Source organism: Cornus florida, unplaced genomic scaffold (assembly GCF_030987335.1).
Source record: "Cornus florida cultivar Cherokee Brave unplaced genomic scaffold, ASM3098733v1 CherokeeBrave_3.0.0_Hap2_Chr03, whole genome shotgun sequence".
NCBI classification, from domain to species: Eukaryota; Viridiplantae; Streptophyta; class Magnoliopsida; order Cornales; family Cornaceae; genus Cornus; species Cornus florida.
Genome location: NW_026775573.1, coordinates 29,659,947 through 29,678,856, shown reverse-complemented (window position 1 = coordinate 29,678,856; position 18,910 = coordinate 29,659,947). Strand labels below are relative to the sequence as shown.

General features: G+C 38.5%; 1 pseudogene; it reads left to right on the top strand.

Annotated features, from left to right (window-relative positions):
* The first annotated feature begins 145 nt into the window (after positions 1-145).
* LOC132301370 (serine carboxypeptidase-like 18) lies at positions 146-18,211 on the top strand (annotated as a pseudogene).
* The last annotated feature ends 699 nt before the right edge of the window (positions 18,212-18,910 follow it).

Here is an 18,910-nt window from a genome sequence, read left to right as displayed (position 1 = left end):
ATGAGTTTAGTTATTTTTCAAAACAATAAGAAAGGTAGTTGTAGCATTAGATTAAAATGAACAACATTTTTTCATGACCACACGCATTGTAGTCAAATCCACATATTGCAATGTTTGTTTGGCTCAGGAAAGTTGTGTCAGTAAAATGTCTACGCATTTGCTTCTTCTTTTTGTTGTCTTTGGCATTGCCGCGTCACGGTCACTCCTTAAGACTCTGCCGGGATATTCTGGTGATCTACCTTTCAAACTTGAAATAGGGTAAGTTTACTTCATGCACCATTGATTTGGTTTATACTTCTTTACTTCCACTTTGATTTATGAAGTTAACGTGAATTAGCGCATTCCTAACCTTTGGCATTATTTACACAAGTGATTGTCATCTTACTCGAATCCGCCATACCACTGCACCAAAAGAATCACCGAAGTTAAAAAAAAAAAAAAAAAAAAAAAAAATTGACAATTATTATGGTTTTTGTTTAATTAATTTATTTTTTAAAAAATCATTATCAGATATGTGAGCGTAGGCCAAACCGACGATGTGCAGCTATTCTACTATTTCATTGAATCAGAGAGGAATCCTGTGAAGGATCCCCTTGGTATGTTTCTCATGCATGTTTATACATACACATATCCATCTCATCACTATCAAGTTGACTAAACACCTTCTCCCCTCTAAAATAAAATATATCCCAAATATGTAACATTAATTGAAATGGGGTTATGCTATAAAATTATCTCTAGTGTTAAAAGTATCTATTTTCTTCCCATTGTCAGATATGAGTAGATATTTTTTAAGAAATTTATTTATTTATTTTTGATAAGTAGATACTCTTTAAGAAATGATAGCCAAAGATGTATACTTTGAATGAGGAGGTTTAAATTGATCAACTCTACCATTTTGGAGAAAAGTAAAATATATTAATATGTAATTTGTAATCAACAATTTCTTTATCTCAACTTTTTAACAGACATGGCCCATCTGTGTCAATAGGCGTATTCAGGCTGGTAGCTTTAGTACACAAGTTTACCGAAACGGGGCACTAGGTCGAGGTTAATGAAGCTTATGCCAACCCAACATGCAACACCACAGCTTAAGCAATCAAATCTACAATGTCAACCGGGAATAATAATTTATAGGAACCTAGGAAGTGAAATTGAGATGGAGAAATTCTCATTATTAACCAAACACAAGGTGATGGATGTATTGTCATTCTACAATTATTTCCTAATATTTGGTTAATTACAGTTTCACTTGCTTTAAGAAAAAAAGAAAAAAAGAGAGGAAGAGGAAGTCCAACGGTTCAATATAAAGCCCTAAATATACTTTGGCAAGTTTTTATTACCAAATGTCTGGTCATCAGGATTGGTTTCAACAAAGAAATTATTACAAGTTTAATGCAGTAGCATATAATTTTTTAGGTTCAAATTTTCACAATTTCACTTTTGCATATGCAAAGAGAATATTGCAGTAAACGATAGGCCCTCGGATATAGTGCAAAGACTATCGATATAGTGTAAAACAGTCTTTGTGTAGTGTAAAACACCCTTATATTATTGATTTGGTGCAAATAATTTCTTGAAGACTTAAAATAATGATAATACCCCCATTTCAATAGAATAAAATAATAAGTTTAAATACAGACTATGTAAAATGACTATTTTACCCTTTTTATCTAAAGAAACTTTTGCCCAAATGATCTCCTTCTCTTCTGATTTCACGCAAAACCTATACTTATATAATATATCCATACATACATATATATATGTTTATTTCTTCCTTTAATTGTAATTTTTGGCAATAATCATGTCTATTTCTTCGTTTCAATTCTTGGTAATCTGAGAAGTTTCCAATCTGAGATCATGTCTATTTCATCCTTTGATTTCAATTTTTTTGCCATCTGATATGTTTCTTTCTTTATTTCTATTTTTGGCAATCTGAGATATTCTATACATATATATCAATAATAAGATTTTTCTGTTTGTAGCATCGTAGAGAGAGAAAGCAAATCTGGTATTGACAGCTGTGTGAATCCATGAATATGGAAGTAACTGGAAAAGAAAAGATAGAGATACATCGACAAATATGAAAATAGCTGGAAACTTGGCCAACCCCACTGACCTCTTCCTCATCTTCAAACTCCGCTCCAACCACGGCGTCCTCGGCTATTAAAAAATCGGCTCTATCTCTGTCCCAGTCAAAGAACTCCTCGCTGGCACCCACCACCACTCCCTTTCTCTCGTCTCAAAACTCAACCCCAAGACTGGTCAAACATCCGCCGGCCTCCTCCATCGAACCATCGACTACCACCTCTGGCCTGCCACCAAACCGCCCCTCCTCTCGAACCTCGCTCCCACCACCCCTCCATCTTTCTCATCTCCAAATTCCAAATTCCTGAGGTACACAATACAAATTCTAAATTTCAAATTTCTGAGATCCACCGAACCCACATCAGATTCTCCACCACCGCCTCTAGAAACTGAAACCCCCAAACCTAATTTAAGAGGGACTTATTTTAGAAAAAGGGTAGAATAGGAAGAGAAAAGAGTAAAATAGGATTTTAAAATTTATTTTATGTTTATTTTGACCAAAAAGTGGTCAGAGGAACTTATTTGTACAATTTTTAAATTTTATGAACTAAATTGCACATTTTAAAAAAGGATGGACTATTTATACACAAAACCTATATTATAGGGTTTTTTTTGCACTTAACCCTAAACTATAATATTTATGTAAAATGTTAATCACAAATAAAACATGTTCAAATTTTCACAATTTCGCTTTTGCACCTACAATGAGAATATTGTAGTTGATGTAACCCACCCCCCACCCAAAAAAAAGAAACTTCATCATATTCACATATCTGTAATAAATAAATAAATATAAATAGCTCGATCCATAATAGCAAATCTCTTAGAAATCAAGTCGAAAGTAGAGATCCGTTGGGCCGGCAGAATGATTTGGTCATCGAAATCAACAAATTGCAACTTTTAAGAACAATGAAGAAAACTAGCCAAAATGCATAAACTAGTTTCTCTCCCTTAGCTTTTTTTGCACACATAAAACTCTAAGATGTTTTGTTTCATAAGCATAAATAATTGGTACTATGCACTTTTATATACACAGAGAAAACCAGTTTTCTTTGTGCCCCTAATTCCACTTACCATCAAAGTAGGAGAAAAATTAGATACATTTCGCCATTAATTAATTATTAATTAATGATAATTACCAAAATGACAGAGTTGACCAAATCCTATTAATACCAATCTTGTCTACCTACTAAACCCACCACGTAATGAAAATATTTCACATGTTCAAATCATATGAGGCATAAAAAATCTTACATTCTCTTACCTGGTACATTCTTTCACTTGGCCTATGTGATAACTTTCTTAGTGGTTTAGTAAATAGCCATTAGGCGAGCCATACATCATATTGATTATCTCCTTAATTTGGTTATTATAAATTGTATGTCCTTAAACAACATAGTTCAAATCAATCTAAAATTGATTTTCTTCATCATGTATTTATGTATGGCAACACAATATAATCATTTATTGTGTATGTTTAAGGTGATGTTGTGGCCCGAATTTGGTTATGAGTCGCGTTGTGACCCGAAGACCCCTTTTTTGCTTGCGAGTCATGTACTATGTTTAGTACTTTCTTGTAGCCTGATATAAAGAAGTTTAGGGTTTGGAATGGGACAATGAGAGAAATTAAAAATCGCATAAAAGAGAGTGAGAACGAGAGTTAGGGTGTGGGGGTTGAAACTTGTGATGAGTGAAACCTTTCGTTGGATCTTCACTATGGACGTACACATAACTTGTGTCGAACCTATCTAAATCTTTGTGTTTTTTGTGCGTAGCGTGTTTACTTTTCTGTCCTGATTTATAATTTGTTCTTGATTCGTTGCGTTTGTTGTAAAATTCAATAAAGTCAAATTTCTAGATTTTCTTATAATTCTTACACATATATATACTTTATGTATTCAATAGTTTATTGATTCTACCAAAGAATATCAATCTTGTGACTATCATCACAAACTTTTCATATTATAAATATTATTCATACAATGTTTGTGGAATATGATGGGTTCCTACTATGAGATATATATTTTGTAATTGGCTAATTTCGGTGTCAAAACAAGTCCAATCGAGTTGTTTTATCAAGTTTCAAAATCAAGATCGAGATCGAGCTACGAAATTGAAGAGTTGTTCGTTTTGATAAACTGAGATATACGAAAAAGGTATGAAAATATAACATTACTTTTGGAAGTTGAGTTAAAGGTTAGGACACTTTACATACATGGTATGTTTTTCAAATTTTCCAGAACAGGATTTTTCCAAGTGTTGTCCTTCCCATTCGAATCTCTCATTTGGGAACCGGTACCAACTTCTCTCTATCGGTTCATGAACCATAGCTTCAAATCTTTATTTACTTCTGGGCACTCTGTACTGGTTCCAGAAGTGGCTACCGGTTCAGAAGGCTTCTGCATATTATGTATCATGTTCTGTCTAAACTTGCTGGATTTCTTTCCAAAAACCTATGCATGAAATTTACTTCTTTCCTATGCATATCTTGGTCTTTGAAAGTCTATATAAACCTTGTTGGACATCTAGGTTGATACGGATTTTGCATTAAAATTTATGATTCTTTAAAAGCCTATTTGAGAGATATTTTGTAGAAAATCAAATCAGATTTTTCTGTTTTTATTTCTTGAACACACATATAAAAACAAGAGTGATTTGAGGGTGTTGTTCAATTCCTAATCGTGTTCAAAGTTTATTAAATATTACATTAACAACGATCAGTGAAGCAGATCTATTTCTTCTACATCAAATTCAGATCTTGAAGAAAAGGGGTGAAACGATCACACTTTGGAAGGGTCAAAGCATTCGAGGAGTGTTGTTTGATCTACTAACAATCCTTCTACAGAGATCAAGAGTAAGCCTAGAGTACGTCGAAAGTTGTTGGATGGGGCGTCGTAAAGCCAGAGATTGTTAGCAATAGGTTTTTGGTAGAACAATAGGGTGTGAGACTGAGTCAAAATCCATTGTACTTTATTTCAAACATAGTGGACCGTTTTGCTTGGGACAGGGGCGGAGCCAATTAAGGCCCAAAGGGGGCACGTGCTCCCCCCTCACTTTGCTCCAACCTACTATACATAGGTATATATTTTTAGTATATATATATATACTTACATGGTAATTTTAAATAGTGCCCCCTCTCAAAATTTCAAATTTTTTAAATTTCCTTTTGAAAAAAGAAAACTATATATATCCCTTCTTCAAGTATTCAATATATTTTTCCTTTTCTAATTTTTGTTTCCTTTTTAAAAAAATTTCTTTTTTCACTTATGTATAATTATGTATTTTTTTTTATTGATGACATTTGTGATTGTATTTGATTAAAATATTATTAATTAATATTTTTATTCTTATATTTGTAACTATATATTTTTTTTACGGTATTTATTTAGCATATTATTTTACAACTATTTTTTTTCTTATTTGCCTTTTTGATTTAAAAAAATTATGTTCATATTTATTAAAAAAAAAAAAAAAAATTTAACAACTGCATTGTACCATCTTTGAAATAAAATCCTGACTCCGTCCCTGGCTCGGGACTACACAGTTCATGAGGTTTTTCCCACAATAATTGGTATATTATACCAATTGGGATTTCCTTGCTAAAAATCCTGGTGTCATCTCTCAAACTTTATTTACTTTATTTGCTTTTATTTTGCATGTGATTGTTTAATTATTTATTAAATTAAGTAAATATAATTAAAATAGAAAGACATGGATTTAATTTTTTCTATAAAAAAACTTAAAATTTCTACAACATCTTCCGCTGCACAAACTCACACCTACACCATGCTCAGATACCACATGTAAACTATAATATTTGCGTAAAGCATTAATCACAAGTAAAACATAATTCCAAAAAATAGAACTTCATCATATTCACATATCTAGAATGATTAAGTAAATAGAAATACCTAGATCCATAATAACAAACCTCGTAGAGATCAAGCCAAAAATAGAGATCCGTTGGGCGGAATGATTTGTTCAACAAAATCACAAACTATAACTTTAAAGAAATAACGAAAAAAAACTAGCCAAAATACATAAACCTGTTTCTCTCCCTTGGCCTTTTTTGTACACGTAAAACTCTCCGACGTGTTGTTTCGTAATACATAATTGATGGGAAAATATGCACTTTTATAGGCACAGAGATGACCACTTTCCTTTGTAACCCTAATTTAACTTTCCATCAAAGTAGGAAACATTTCTCCATTAAAATTACCAATTACTGATGTAACACCCGTGATTTTTGTATTTGTATTTGGGGTATTTAACGTTTATATATATATATATAAGTGGTATTAGGATAGTATAATGCAGACCACAACAGACGTAAATAGTTATGTGTTTGGTATTTAAACTTTTAACGTGGATTAGGATAATTTACGTTACGAGATATTATTCAGAGGATTAGCCTACGATCAAGGATGGTTCCTAACTGAATACCCAAAATTGGGTATTAAATCTCTATGATTCAGAAGGTTTCATAACTGCTGTAGAATGAAATACAAATGATAATTCTTGATAACTTGAAGAAGGATTTACAGAGCAAAATTGGAGTAACGGTTGTATTAGATTATGAAACTGAAGAAAGTTTAATCGACAAGTTTAATCTTACTCTCTCCTGTTTATATATTTATCATATTTAGATTAATTGTGAGTGTATCTATTGAGTATTTTAAAGTTGATAATGGTGGATTTTACGTGTTAATTTCTTGGGAGATCTAGTTGAAAACGCAATGTCAGAGAAGTTTATACTATCGATAGGTGAGTGATTCCTATTTTTATTTATATTTCAAATGGTCTAGAGACTTATTACAGGAATTTAATTTTAGTTTATTGTATTAGTCTTGGAGTTTCCCTTTATATGTTATTTAGACTACGTATCAATATTTGGAGGTGTAGTAGTTAATTTTTTTACTGATTAAAAGATGAGTCCATCTCATAAGTTAAGTAACTGTCTGGTTGGGTGATCGTTCCATTCAAGGGTTGGATTTGTTCCTTACCTTATATGAGAGGTTAAATTCATTTCTTACCTAGGTGTAAGTGCCTTTATTTACCGAGGTGAGGTAAGGTTATTACTTGCTGAGCAGGGATCTTACTGAGCTTTTGAGCTTACTCCATTCTTATCATTTCAGGTACTTGATGGTTGTAGAGTTGGAGTTGAAGGCCAGAAAGAATTGGAGTTGTTTTATTTTTATTTTTCATCAGAGTAGCAGAAAGAAAGATGATTTGTTGAATCACACCCATGTTTGAGTTTTAATATGAGATGTATATGTATTTAAATTTTGGGGCGTGACAGATTGGTATCAGAGCTATTGCCCAGCCGGAAGCGTTATGATAGTGACGATATAGACAGTGTGTGTGGGCGAGTGGCGGGTATCAGTGAGTTACCACATGTAAACGGGTGTGAGTGGGCGGATGAGGTTTACCGACGAGCTACCACAACGGGTTACAGCGTAAGTGGGCGAGTGAGGTGCATTGACGAGCTACTACATGTAAACGGGTGTGTGTGGGCGGGTGATACACATTGATAGGCTATCACAACAGCTTACAAGTGCGTGGGCGGGTAACCAGCACTGGCGAGCTACCATACTAGGAAACAGGTCACACTATCCCACACCGCCTGGGAGAAATGGTGTTTATATGGAAATGGGAAAATTATAAATTTTGAGGATGAAATTTCATAAAGGGGTAGAGATTGTGACAACCCAGATTTTATTTAGGCTTGATTAATTATATTGGAGACTTTATTGAAATAATCAGAGGAATTTAAACTTTGTAGTTACTTATGTTAATGTGATTAGAGTGCACAGAGGAAGCTAGTACATGATGTTAGGGGTGTAAGTCATGATATCCTAAGCACTCACTTGGAAGTATATGATATTTTAGACTATCAGAGAAGTTTATGAATTTATAGAGTTTTATAGAACATTAAATAGTCTTGTATTGCCTTGTGAATATTTTACATAGTGGATTAAACTTCTAGAGAGTTAATGTGGTCTAGTAGATTGATGTTTGTTATCCATTTGAGAAGAATCTATTATATATAGGTTTACTCAATGTGTTTTGACCAGAGATGAGATGTTGGTCACCAATTTCGAGTAGGAAATTTGTTGAAGGAGGGTAGAATGTAACACCCGTGATTTTTGTATTTGTATTTTTCGTTTATATATATATATATATATATATATATATATATATATATATAAGTGGTATTAGGATAGTATAATGTAGACCGCAACAGACGTAAATAGTTACGTGTTTGGTATTTAAGCTTTTAACGTGGATTAGGATAATTTACGTTACGAGATATTATTCAGAGGATTAGCCTACGATCAAGGATGGTTCCTAACTGAATACCCAAATTTGGGTATTAAATCTCTACGATACAGAAGGTTTCATAACTGTTGTAGAATGAATTACAAATGATAATTCTTGATAACTTGAAGAAGGATTTACAGAGCAAAATTGGAATAGCGGTTGTGTTGGATCATGAAACTGATGAAAGTTTAATCGGCAAGTTTAATATTACTCTCTCCTGTTTATATATTTATCATATTTAGATTAATTGTGAGTGGATCTATTGAGTATTTTAAAGTTGACAATGGTGGATTTTACATGTTAATTTCTTGGGAGATCTAGTTGAAAATGCAGTGTCAGAGAAAGTTTATACTATCGATAGGTGAGTGATTCCTATTTTTATTTATATTTCAAATGGTTTAGGGACTTATTATGGGAATTTAATTTTAGTTTATTGTATTAGTCTTGAAGTTTCCTTTTATATGTTATTTGGACTACGTATCAATATTTGGAGGTGTAGTAGTTAATTTTTTTACTGATTAAAAGATGAGTCCATTTCATAAGTTAAGTAACTATTTGGTTGGGTGATCGTTCCATTCAAGGGTTGGATTTGTTCCTTACCTTATATGAGAGGTTGAATTCATTTCTTACCTATGTGTATGTGCCTTTATTTACTGAGGTGAGGTAAGGTTATTACTTGTTGAGCAGGGATCTTGCTGAGGTTTTGAGCTCACTCCATTCTTATCATTTCAGGTACTTGATGGTTGTAGAGTTGGAGTTGAAGGCCAGAAAGAATTGGAGTTGTTTTATTTTTATTTTTTTTATTTTTCATCAGAGTATATATATTTATGTTTATAGAAAGAAAGATGATTTGTTGAATCACACCCATGTTTGAGTTTTAATATGAGATGTATCTGTATTCAAATTTTGGGGCGTGATAGATTATTTGTAACGACCCACTTCACCACATGGTATGATATTATCCACTTTGGGCTGAGCCCGCACGGTTTTGCTCTTGAGTTTTACCCCAAAAGGTCTCATACCAATTGGAGTGACACACCTACATATAAGCACTTCACCTTTCCCTTTCCCAGACGATGTGGGACTGTGCACCCGTAGCTCGCCAGTGTAGTAGCCTGTCAATGTCTCACACCCGCCTACAGGGTCATCACAATCCACCTCCCTTGGAGGCCCAACGTCCCTGTCGGCACACTTTCGGCTGGGTCAGGCTCTGATACCATTTGTAACGACCCACTCCATCACATGGTATGATATTATCCGCTTTGGACATGAGCCTGCATGGTTTTGCTCTTGGGCTTTACCCCAAAAGACCTCATACCAATTGGAGTGACACACTTACATATAAGCACTTCACTTTTCCTTTGCCCAGGCAATGTGGGACTGTGCAACTGTAGCTTGCCAGTGTGGTAGCCTGAGAGTGTCTCGCACTTACCTATAGGGTCATCACAAAACTCCGTCATTAATTCCTAATGAACATAATATACTAACACTTAACAGATTGGTATCAGAGCTAGTACCCAACCGGAAATGTTGTGATAGTGACGTTATAGACAGTGTGTGTGGGTAAGTGATGGGTACTGGCGAGCTACCACATGTAAATAGGTGTGAGTGGGCAGATGAGGTTTACCGACGAGCTACCACAACGGGCTACAGCGTAAGTGGGCGAGTGAGGTGCACTGACGAGCTACTACATGTAGACAGGTGTGTGTGGGCGGGTTATGCGCATTGACAGGCTACCACAACAGCTTACACGTGCATGGGTGGGTAACCAGGACTGGCGAGCTACCATACTAGGAAATAGGTCACACTATACCACACCGCCTGGGAGAAATGGTGTTTATATGGAAACAGGAAAATTATAAATTTCGAGGACGAAATTTCATAAAGGGGTGGAGATTGTGACAACTCAGATTTTATTTAGGCTTGATTAATTATATTGGAGACTTTATTGAAGTAATCAGAGGAATTTAGACTTTGTAGTTACTTATGTTAATGTGATCAGAGTGCGTAGAGGAAACTAATACATGATGTTAGGGGTGTAAGTCATGATATCCTAAGCACTTACTTGGAAGTAGATACGATATTTTAGAATATCGAAGTTTATGAATTTATAGAGTTTTATAGAATTTTATAGAACATTAAATAGTCTTGTATTGCCTTGTGAATATTTTACATAGTGGATTAAACTTCTAGAGAGTTAATGTGGTCTATTAGATTGATGTTTGTTATCCGTTTGAGAAGAATATATATTATATATAAGTTGATCAAATCCTATTAATACCAATCTGATATCAACCCACTAAACCACCGCATAATGAAAATATATTATGTGTCCAAATCATGTAAGACATAAAAAAATCTTACAGTTGATCCTGCATAAATTACATATTGATCTTGATTGAATGGCCTTGATAACTCTCTCCTAAATTTCCTCTGTTGGTCCATTAGCTTTTGATGTTGCAGCTTTCAATGGAAGCTTACCATCATTCCATCTAAACCCATACTCATGGACAAAGGTGAAAATTTTAACTCACTAGTCACTACTTCAGAATTTCATGTTTCCAGCTGGTGGTAGGGCTTAGGGCTGCACATGAACCGAGCTGAGCCAAGCTTTACCTTACTCAGGCTCGGCTCGCCAATTTCAGAAGTGTGCTCGGGCTCGGCTCGGTTTCAGCCGAGCCTGGTTAAACCAGGCTCGAGCTCGAGCTTGGCTTGCCAGAATTTCAGCAAGCTCGGGGTCGGGCTCGAGCTCGCCTTTCAAACCCAAAAAAAAAAAAAAAAACTACAGATCTATATAGTTGAAAGAAAATCGTTGTATGATTGCATCTTTTCCCCGATTTGAATGAAATTGCTCCATCTCTTTTACTGTTTGAAGAAAATCTCCATCTTTTTGGCTGATTTGAAGAAAGTCGTTGCATCTGAATTTGTATTCAATGATGATACATCATCACAGGGAGCAAAGAGAAAAAAATTCAGAGAGAGAGAGAGAAAGAAATTTGTTGTTTGAGACCGTCAATGGCCAGCGAGAATGGAAGTGACGCTGCATTGAAACTTGAAAGGAAAGTGCTGCTGTGTTGAAAGAGATGTTGGGGCTGTACAAAATTAGGGTTTCTCACAAATGTAAAAATTGTTTAAGTAATCCAATGGCTGATACCAAGATACGCATGTGATAGAATTGGGCTTAAGGTTAAGTGGAGTTGGGCTTTTGAACATGTTTGATTTGGGCTTATAAAAAATAAATGAGGTGGCCCTTTAAAAATAAATTAATGAGGTGGGCTTATGAAAGGTGTGTGAATTTGGATTGAATTTATATTAAATGAATATAAAATAAAAATAATAAAAAATAAACCTTACTACTTACTAAATGAGCTTGTTCACTAGCCTAACGAGCCGAGCTCAGCATTGTTTAAGCTCGGCTCGTTTACTAAACGAGCTTAAAAATTATGTTCAAGCTCAGCTCGTTTGCTTTATGAACGAGCCCGAGTAGAGCTTTTAACGAGCCAAGCCCGAGTTATTCATGAACAGCTCAGCTCATTTGCAGCCATAGTACTAAGGCTTCTACTTAATATTGTTAGCATATGGTGATGACAATTTCCAGATTTCCAACATTATATTCTTGGACGCACCTGTCGGCACCGGATTCTCTTACTCAACAACCTCAGAAGGCTACTACTCCTCGGACACAAAATCAGCAAAAGACACCTATACTTTTCTCCGGAAGGTGATCAGTAACAATACGTAAAATCACATGGAAATTGATGCTCATATTTGATTTATATAATTTGATAGTGATAATATAATGAAAACCTATAACAAAAAAATTGTAGTGGTTGGTGGACCATCCCAAATTTATCAAGACTCCCCTCTACATTGCTAGTGACTCCTATTCAGGCATCCTTGTTCCAATGATTGTTTTCGAAATATCAAAAGGTAACTTATATACTGAAGAATTTACACGTTTTGTTATAATGTTTTCCAATTGTGTTCACTAAGCTTAGTGTCACGAAGTGATTCCTAAGACGCTTGGAGGATGGAAGACACGCATGCTGGTTGGCAAAGAGCAGAGTTTGACTGGGAATGGTTCCAGGGAAGGGGCGTGCAGGAGCACAGGATGGTACCTCTTCAGAGTTCAGGCAGGTCGACTCGGTTCAGTTCGAGGTGCTTGTCGCTGGTCTTGGACTTGACTATGAAGAAGGGAGTTGGCCATCCCTGCACAAACTGGTCGGGAGCTGGAGCCGTTCCCCTGACGAGGCCATGGCAGGCCGAAACCAGTCAGCATGTATCCTTGGGAGGGCAGGTCGTGGTGGCTGACCAGGGCACTTACGCGAGCTGAAGCAACGCCTTGGTGCCGCACGGGCCGTGCCGCTGCGCCAAATCTCTAGGCCCGTGACAAATGGTATCAGAGCCAGGTTCGTCAAGGGAGCTTTGTTGGAGTAGACATGGCTAGCGGAGGAGACCACCAAGTCCACGTCTTGGAGCAGAGCTTGGAAGAGAAGCTTGTCACGCACTTGGTCTACACGGAGACCAAGTTTAACAGGCTCGAGAGAAAGATGGCAGAACTCTACGAGCTGATTGACGGCATTGCCAACAAGGCGCGAGAGAAGGAAAGGGACTTGTATGATCAGGTAGACGACTTGCGCGTGGAGATTGCCGAGTGCAAGAAGGAGTTCTCCCAGGCGCGCGAGGTCGTGGTGAAGCCAAGGAAGAAGAAGGCGCCGGAGCCCAAGGAGTACGATGGGGCAAGGAATGCGCGCCAGATTGACAACTTCTTCTGGCACATGGAGCGGTACTTCGAGTGCATGGAGATCGAGGATGATGAGGAGAAGGTGCAGACAGGCACTATGTACCTCACGGACACTGCCGCTCTATGGTGGAGACAGCGCTTCACCGGTAGGGGTGCAAGAGCAGTTGATACATGGGAGGAGTTCAAGAGGCAGCTCAAGAGGCAGTTCTACCCTGAGTGCGTTGAGGACCTCGCCATGATCAACCTAAGGCGCCTGAAGCAGAAGGGCAGCATAAGGGAGTATGTGAAGGAGTACTCCAACTTGATGCTGGAGATCCCAGAGATGCCGGAGCGGCAACGCGTGTGCTTGTTCATTGATAGGTTGCAGTCTTGGGTAGCCACAGAGCTGAGAAGGAGGGAGCCTAGAGACTTGGCATCCGCAATGGCTATAGCGGAGCGCCTTGAAGACTTTAGGCGCGATGACAAGAGGGCCACGTCTCCCAGGAGGGACCACGGCAAAGGTGGGGGAGACCAGCGCTTTAAGAAACGGGGCTCGCCCAAGTCCAGTGATGATGAGCACAGCGATGAGGAGAGACGCCCACGCCATGATAAGGGCAAGGACCATGGAGAGAGGTCCAAGGCTAGTGGCAAATGGGAGCACCGCGATAAGGGCAAGTGGGAGCCGAAGTGCTACTTGTGCGAAGGGCCGCATATATTGCGACACTGCCCCAACAAGAAGACCATGAGCTCCCTTGTGAAGGATAAGGGCAAGGGCAAGGTGGATGATACGGGCAGCAACGAAGACAGGTGCATGGGGGCTATGCAGATGCTGAGTAGCATGGCGCATGACACCAAGAAAAAGGGTAAGGCGAAGAAAGTAGCTGGGGTGCGCTATGTGGATGCGCAGGTTGGTGGCAAAGCCGTGCAAGCGTTGATGGACACGGGCGCCACACACAACTTCATTACCCCAGAGGAGGCGCAACGACTTGGCTTGGAGATGCGCAAGACGGAGGGATGGATCAAGGCCGTCAACTCCGAAGAGGCACGCGTGAGTAGAGTGTGCAAGGAGGTGGAGCTATGCATGCAAGGATGGAAGGGCAAGGCTGACTTCCAGGTTGCGGAGATGGACGACCACGACATGGTGCTGGGGCTGGAGTTCATGGATAGGAACAACGCCGCGCCACTACCATGCCTTGGTGCGTTGATGATACTTGGAGGCGAGGAAGACAAGGCCGCATGCATGGTGCCGCTCGTGGGTAGGAAGGAGAGTCCAGAGGTGGCAATCAACACGATGGAGCTCGTGAGGACCTCACATCTCCCGAAGGGCGCTCGTACGTTTGGGCCAAGGACATATGCGCAAGTGCTGATGACCTGCGAGAGGCTGGGTCAGCTGAAGAAACCGTGACGAGGGCGTCACGAAAATGGGTGGGGGAGAATGTCACGCCCCGCCTATGGAGGTTGTGCCACGCAGGCGACACGCAGATGCTGAGGAAGACGCTGCATGGCAACTGCATGGCAAGTGGAGTTTCTAGAGTCTTCCGGAGTAGTTTAGAGTTGTGTGGAAGATTCTAGATATGTGTAGAAATATGTAGAAGTGTGTGGAAGGTTCTAGAGTTCTTCAGAGTTGTGTGGAGTAGTATGGAGAGTTGTAGAATGTTGTAGATATTTATGGATAAGTATGGAAGTGTGAAGAAGGTGGGAGAAGATTCTAGAGAATCGATCTCCACCATCGGTTAAAATGTATCCTAGCCGTCTATTGGGGATGGGGATGCCTATAAATAGAGGTAGGACTTTAATTTGTGGACAACAAGTCCTAGAGTGAGTCTTGAGAGCCTTGTAGAGAGCTTGAGTGTTAGCCTTGTACAAAGCATTCTTTGAAGTAATAGAAGTGTTCTTTCCTTGCCAACTTAAGTGTCTTAGTGTGTGTGAGTGTGCAAGCCAAGTGAGGAGAGGGCGAGTGCAACTACAACACTAGTAAGCGCACGAGGGGAGTGTGTTGGCTAAGGTGTGCACGGGAATTAGGCTGACCAAGTACTTGCGAGAGTGGAAGCAACATCTTGGTGCTGCACGGGAGCAGCTAGAGTGGTGCTGAAACTCTAAGCCCGTGACAGTTGGTATCAGAGCAGGACTTGGGGTAAAGCACGGTGGGGTGCCCCCTTGTCGGTCCGGGAGGGGTCAGAGAATGAAGACGGTGCATTGAAGTTGCGTCGATGTGGAGGAATCAATGCAGTTGGGGGGGAGAGCCTCCATCTCCCCAGGAAGAGGCGTCCGTTGAAGTTGCGCATTGAAGGGCCGGAGGGCCGCGCGCACCAAAGTTCGTGCTTAGTCCTTGGGTGATGCAAACCATGGTGAAGGGCGAGCATCAAGTCGGCAGAAGGCCATTGCTTGCTCGGGATGTCGCGGAGGCGGCATGACGGAGAAGAGTCACGTCCTTGAGGAGTGGACGTCCCCTTGGTCCGAGGCCTATCATTGGGCGAGTGCAGTGCAGGGAGCTGCACAAGGAAGCGATGGTGGGAAGGCGAGCATACCGCATGGAGGCAGACTTTGGAAGGGAGTGGACGCAGTAGTGAAGCGCCGCACTGCGACGAGGACGTCGCAGGATTTGGGTGGGGGAGAATGTCACGAAGTGATTCCTAAGACGCTTGGAGGATGGAAGACACGCATGCTGGTTGGCAAAGAGCAGAGTTTGACTAGGAATGGTTCCAGGGAAGGGGCGTGCAGGAGCACAGGATGGTACCTCTTCAGAGTTCAGGCAGGTCGACTCGGTTCAGTTCGAGGTGCTTGTCGCTGGTCTTGGACTTGACTATGAAGAAGGGAGTTGGCCATCCCTGCACAAACTGGTCGGGAGCTGGAGCCGTTCCCCTGACGAGGCCATGGCAGGCCGAAACCAGTCAGCATGTATCCTTGGGAGGGCAGGTCGTGGTGGCTGACCAGGGCGCTTGCGCGAGCTGAAGCAACGCCTTGGTGCCGCACGGGCCGTGCCGCTGCGCCAAATCTCTAGGCCCGTGACATTAGGCTATGGTATGTATTGGTGTCACAGGAAATGATGCTGGCCACATGCCACACATGTCTCTCCAGGTACATGATCGATTATATATATAGCTATTTGATATTTTAATTTATTACTGTTTCATGCATCTGTGTTTTCTACATTACAGTTGAATATGATTTTCTTTAATTTGGAATCAGGGTTACGTGCTTGGAAACCCTGTAACAGATTTACACAAGGATACAAATTCAAGAGTCACATATACTCACCGAGTTGGACTTATATCAGACGAATATTATGAGGTGATTTGTAGTTGTTTGGCTAGTTGAATAACCGTGCTCAACTTGCAAACTTTTCTAGACAATTACTTCAGATTCTTTTAATGTAACAACTTATACAATTTCTCAACACTGTAACCTAGAATTTGTTGATAGATTATAATTAGAGGTATTAAGATAGGAATGTTTTGTTCTCCTTCAGTCATTCAAAAACTACTGCTACGGCGAATATGTCTATCCAGATCCAAACAATGCATCATGCATTCATCATCTTCAACTTATCAAATAGGTAAGAAAGACATATTTAGTTTTAATAAGAAAGCCTTGATTTATTGGGCATTGAGGATGTGTGTTTTTAAAATCAGTGCATAGGAAAAGTGAACCACGCACATATTTTGGAACCCCATTGTGCTTTCGCAGCTCAAAAACCAGATGAAGCGGGACAAACTCAAAGATTTTTCGAAGACATTTCCACGGACATCCTCCTACCATCTCAAAAAGAAGAATTGTGGTGCCGGGTAACCAAACCTCTCTGACTCTATTTAAATACAAATATACACTTACATAGCAGACATCATGTACAGAAACAGTGACCATTTTACTTGTTTACAGCAAAACGATTATGTTCTCTCTTATGTCTGGGCAAATGATCCAAGCGTCCAAGAAGCTCTTCACATTCGAAACGTATGTCAATAACTGAGTAAATTATATCTAGATCAACAATATTCTTTTGATTAGTATATTCAATTTATTTTACTAGGTATTTTGATCCAAGGTACTTTAACTAGGCTATCAAAGTTAGTCTGACCTTAGCATTATTTCACTGACTTTTTGTTGTGATGATTAGGGAACGATAACAGATTGGACCAGGTGTAAAAAAAGCTTATCTTATGATAGAGATGTACCGAGTGTTGTTGAGTATCATCAAATTCTTAAGTAAGAAAGGATATAGAGCTTTGATATACAGGTGATAACTGATATCTGTATCATTTTCTTGGTATGTCTTGTTTTTTTGTTGTAATTTTTTACCAGATCAAGAATAATCACCTAAAATATACAGCTCTAGATTCACATATTCATCAAAAATCATATTTATTTTAGTCTCTCTATTCATGATGTCAAAAACATCCTAAGTTCCATAGAATCTGTATTGGACATAGGATAAAACTGAAAACTGATCTATAATCGATCTCATGCATAGAGTAGCCAAATGACACAAGTATTTTGACTCCTATCCCTTGGAGAACTTTAAATTTCGCATATTTTACAACTTCATAGCACTGTATGCTAATTTATACACTCGAGAGTCGAAAACATGAAATCAATGGTCAACTGATCCCTTGGTTTTCCTTTCAGTGGAGATCATGACATGGAGATTCCATACGTTGGTACTCTAGCATGGATAAGATATCTTAATCTGACCATTGATGATAATTGGAGACCTTGGTTTTTTGAGGGTCAAGTTGCGGGGTTGGTTTCTAAATTCGCAGATATTTCACAACAATTGACTCCTCTTGAAGATTTTAATGCTTTGAACATAAAATTTTACTTCTCACAATTATTCTACAATTTGTTTTCCACAGATTTACTGAGAAGTACAAGGGATGTATTACAAGTCTGACCTTTGCAACGGTAAAGGCAAGAAGAAATTTTATTGCACTATTTTTTTTCTTTCAATGATGTAATAACCGAAAAGGAAATTAAAATATATTCATTTGCATTGTGCGGGGAGGGGGTCACACAGCTCCAGAGTACAAGCCTAAAGAATGTTTTGCCTTGGTGGACAGGTGGTTCTCTTATTATCAATTGTAACAGATTTTTGTGAAGCAGCTCTTATATGTTTGAATCTAACAATTTCAAAATATTCAAATAAATTTATCTTAAAGTGTGGTTCGTATTGCGTGCCATGATCAAAAGCATTATTACAGACAAATTCACGTGATTAAACAGTCAGCATATCATACACAAACTGGATGTTGCTCGATAGATCGTCTTATTTCTCATAAAAGTAACAATATATGTGAAAATGGGAAAATAATTTTCACGTATTCTTTTGATATAGTTTCAATGCCCTAAAGAATAAGAGTAACTTGAAGTTTTAGTATACTGGAATTAACAGTAACATGCATCTTTATTCTTTAAGAAAACAAAAGCTTAAAAATAAGCAAACAAAAGTTCTGTAACTATGACCTTTTCATTTTGGGGGTAAATGTAGATGGTTTTGTGCATGAAAAAAGAAAGGAAAAAAGAAAATAAAAGAAGAGATAAAAAGCTAAAAACCAATAGGATTGATTGTATAGTGCATACCCAGTCTTTGTTTTCACTGAATCAACAAATTAAAATCTTATAATCTCACTCCCAATTGACTAAAACATGGCTTTCAACATCATGTTCAGCAACAAACTTAAATAAGAGTTTATTTGAATTTTCTTTACCATTACAAGATCGGAAGTTTTTCTTCTCTAGGGAAAAATAAGAGTTTTTAACACCCCCTTGCTTGCCTTTTCTTTC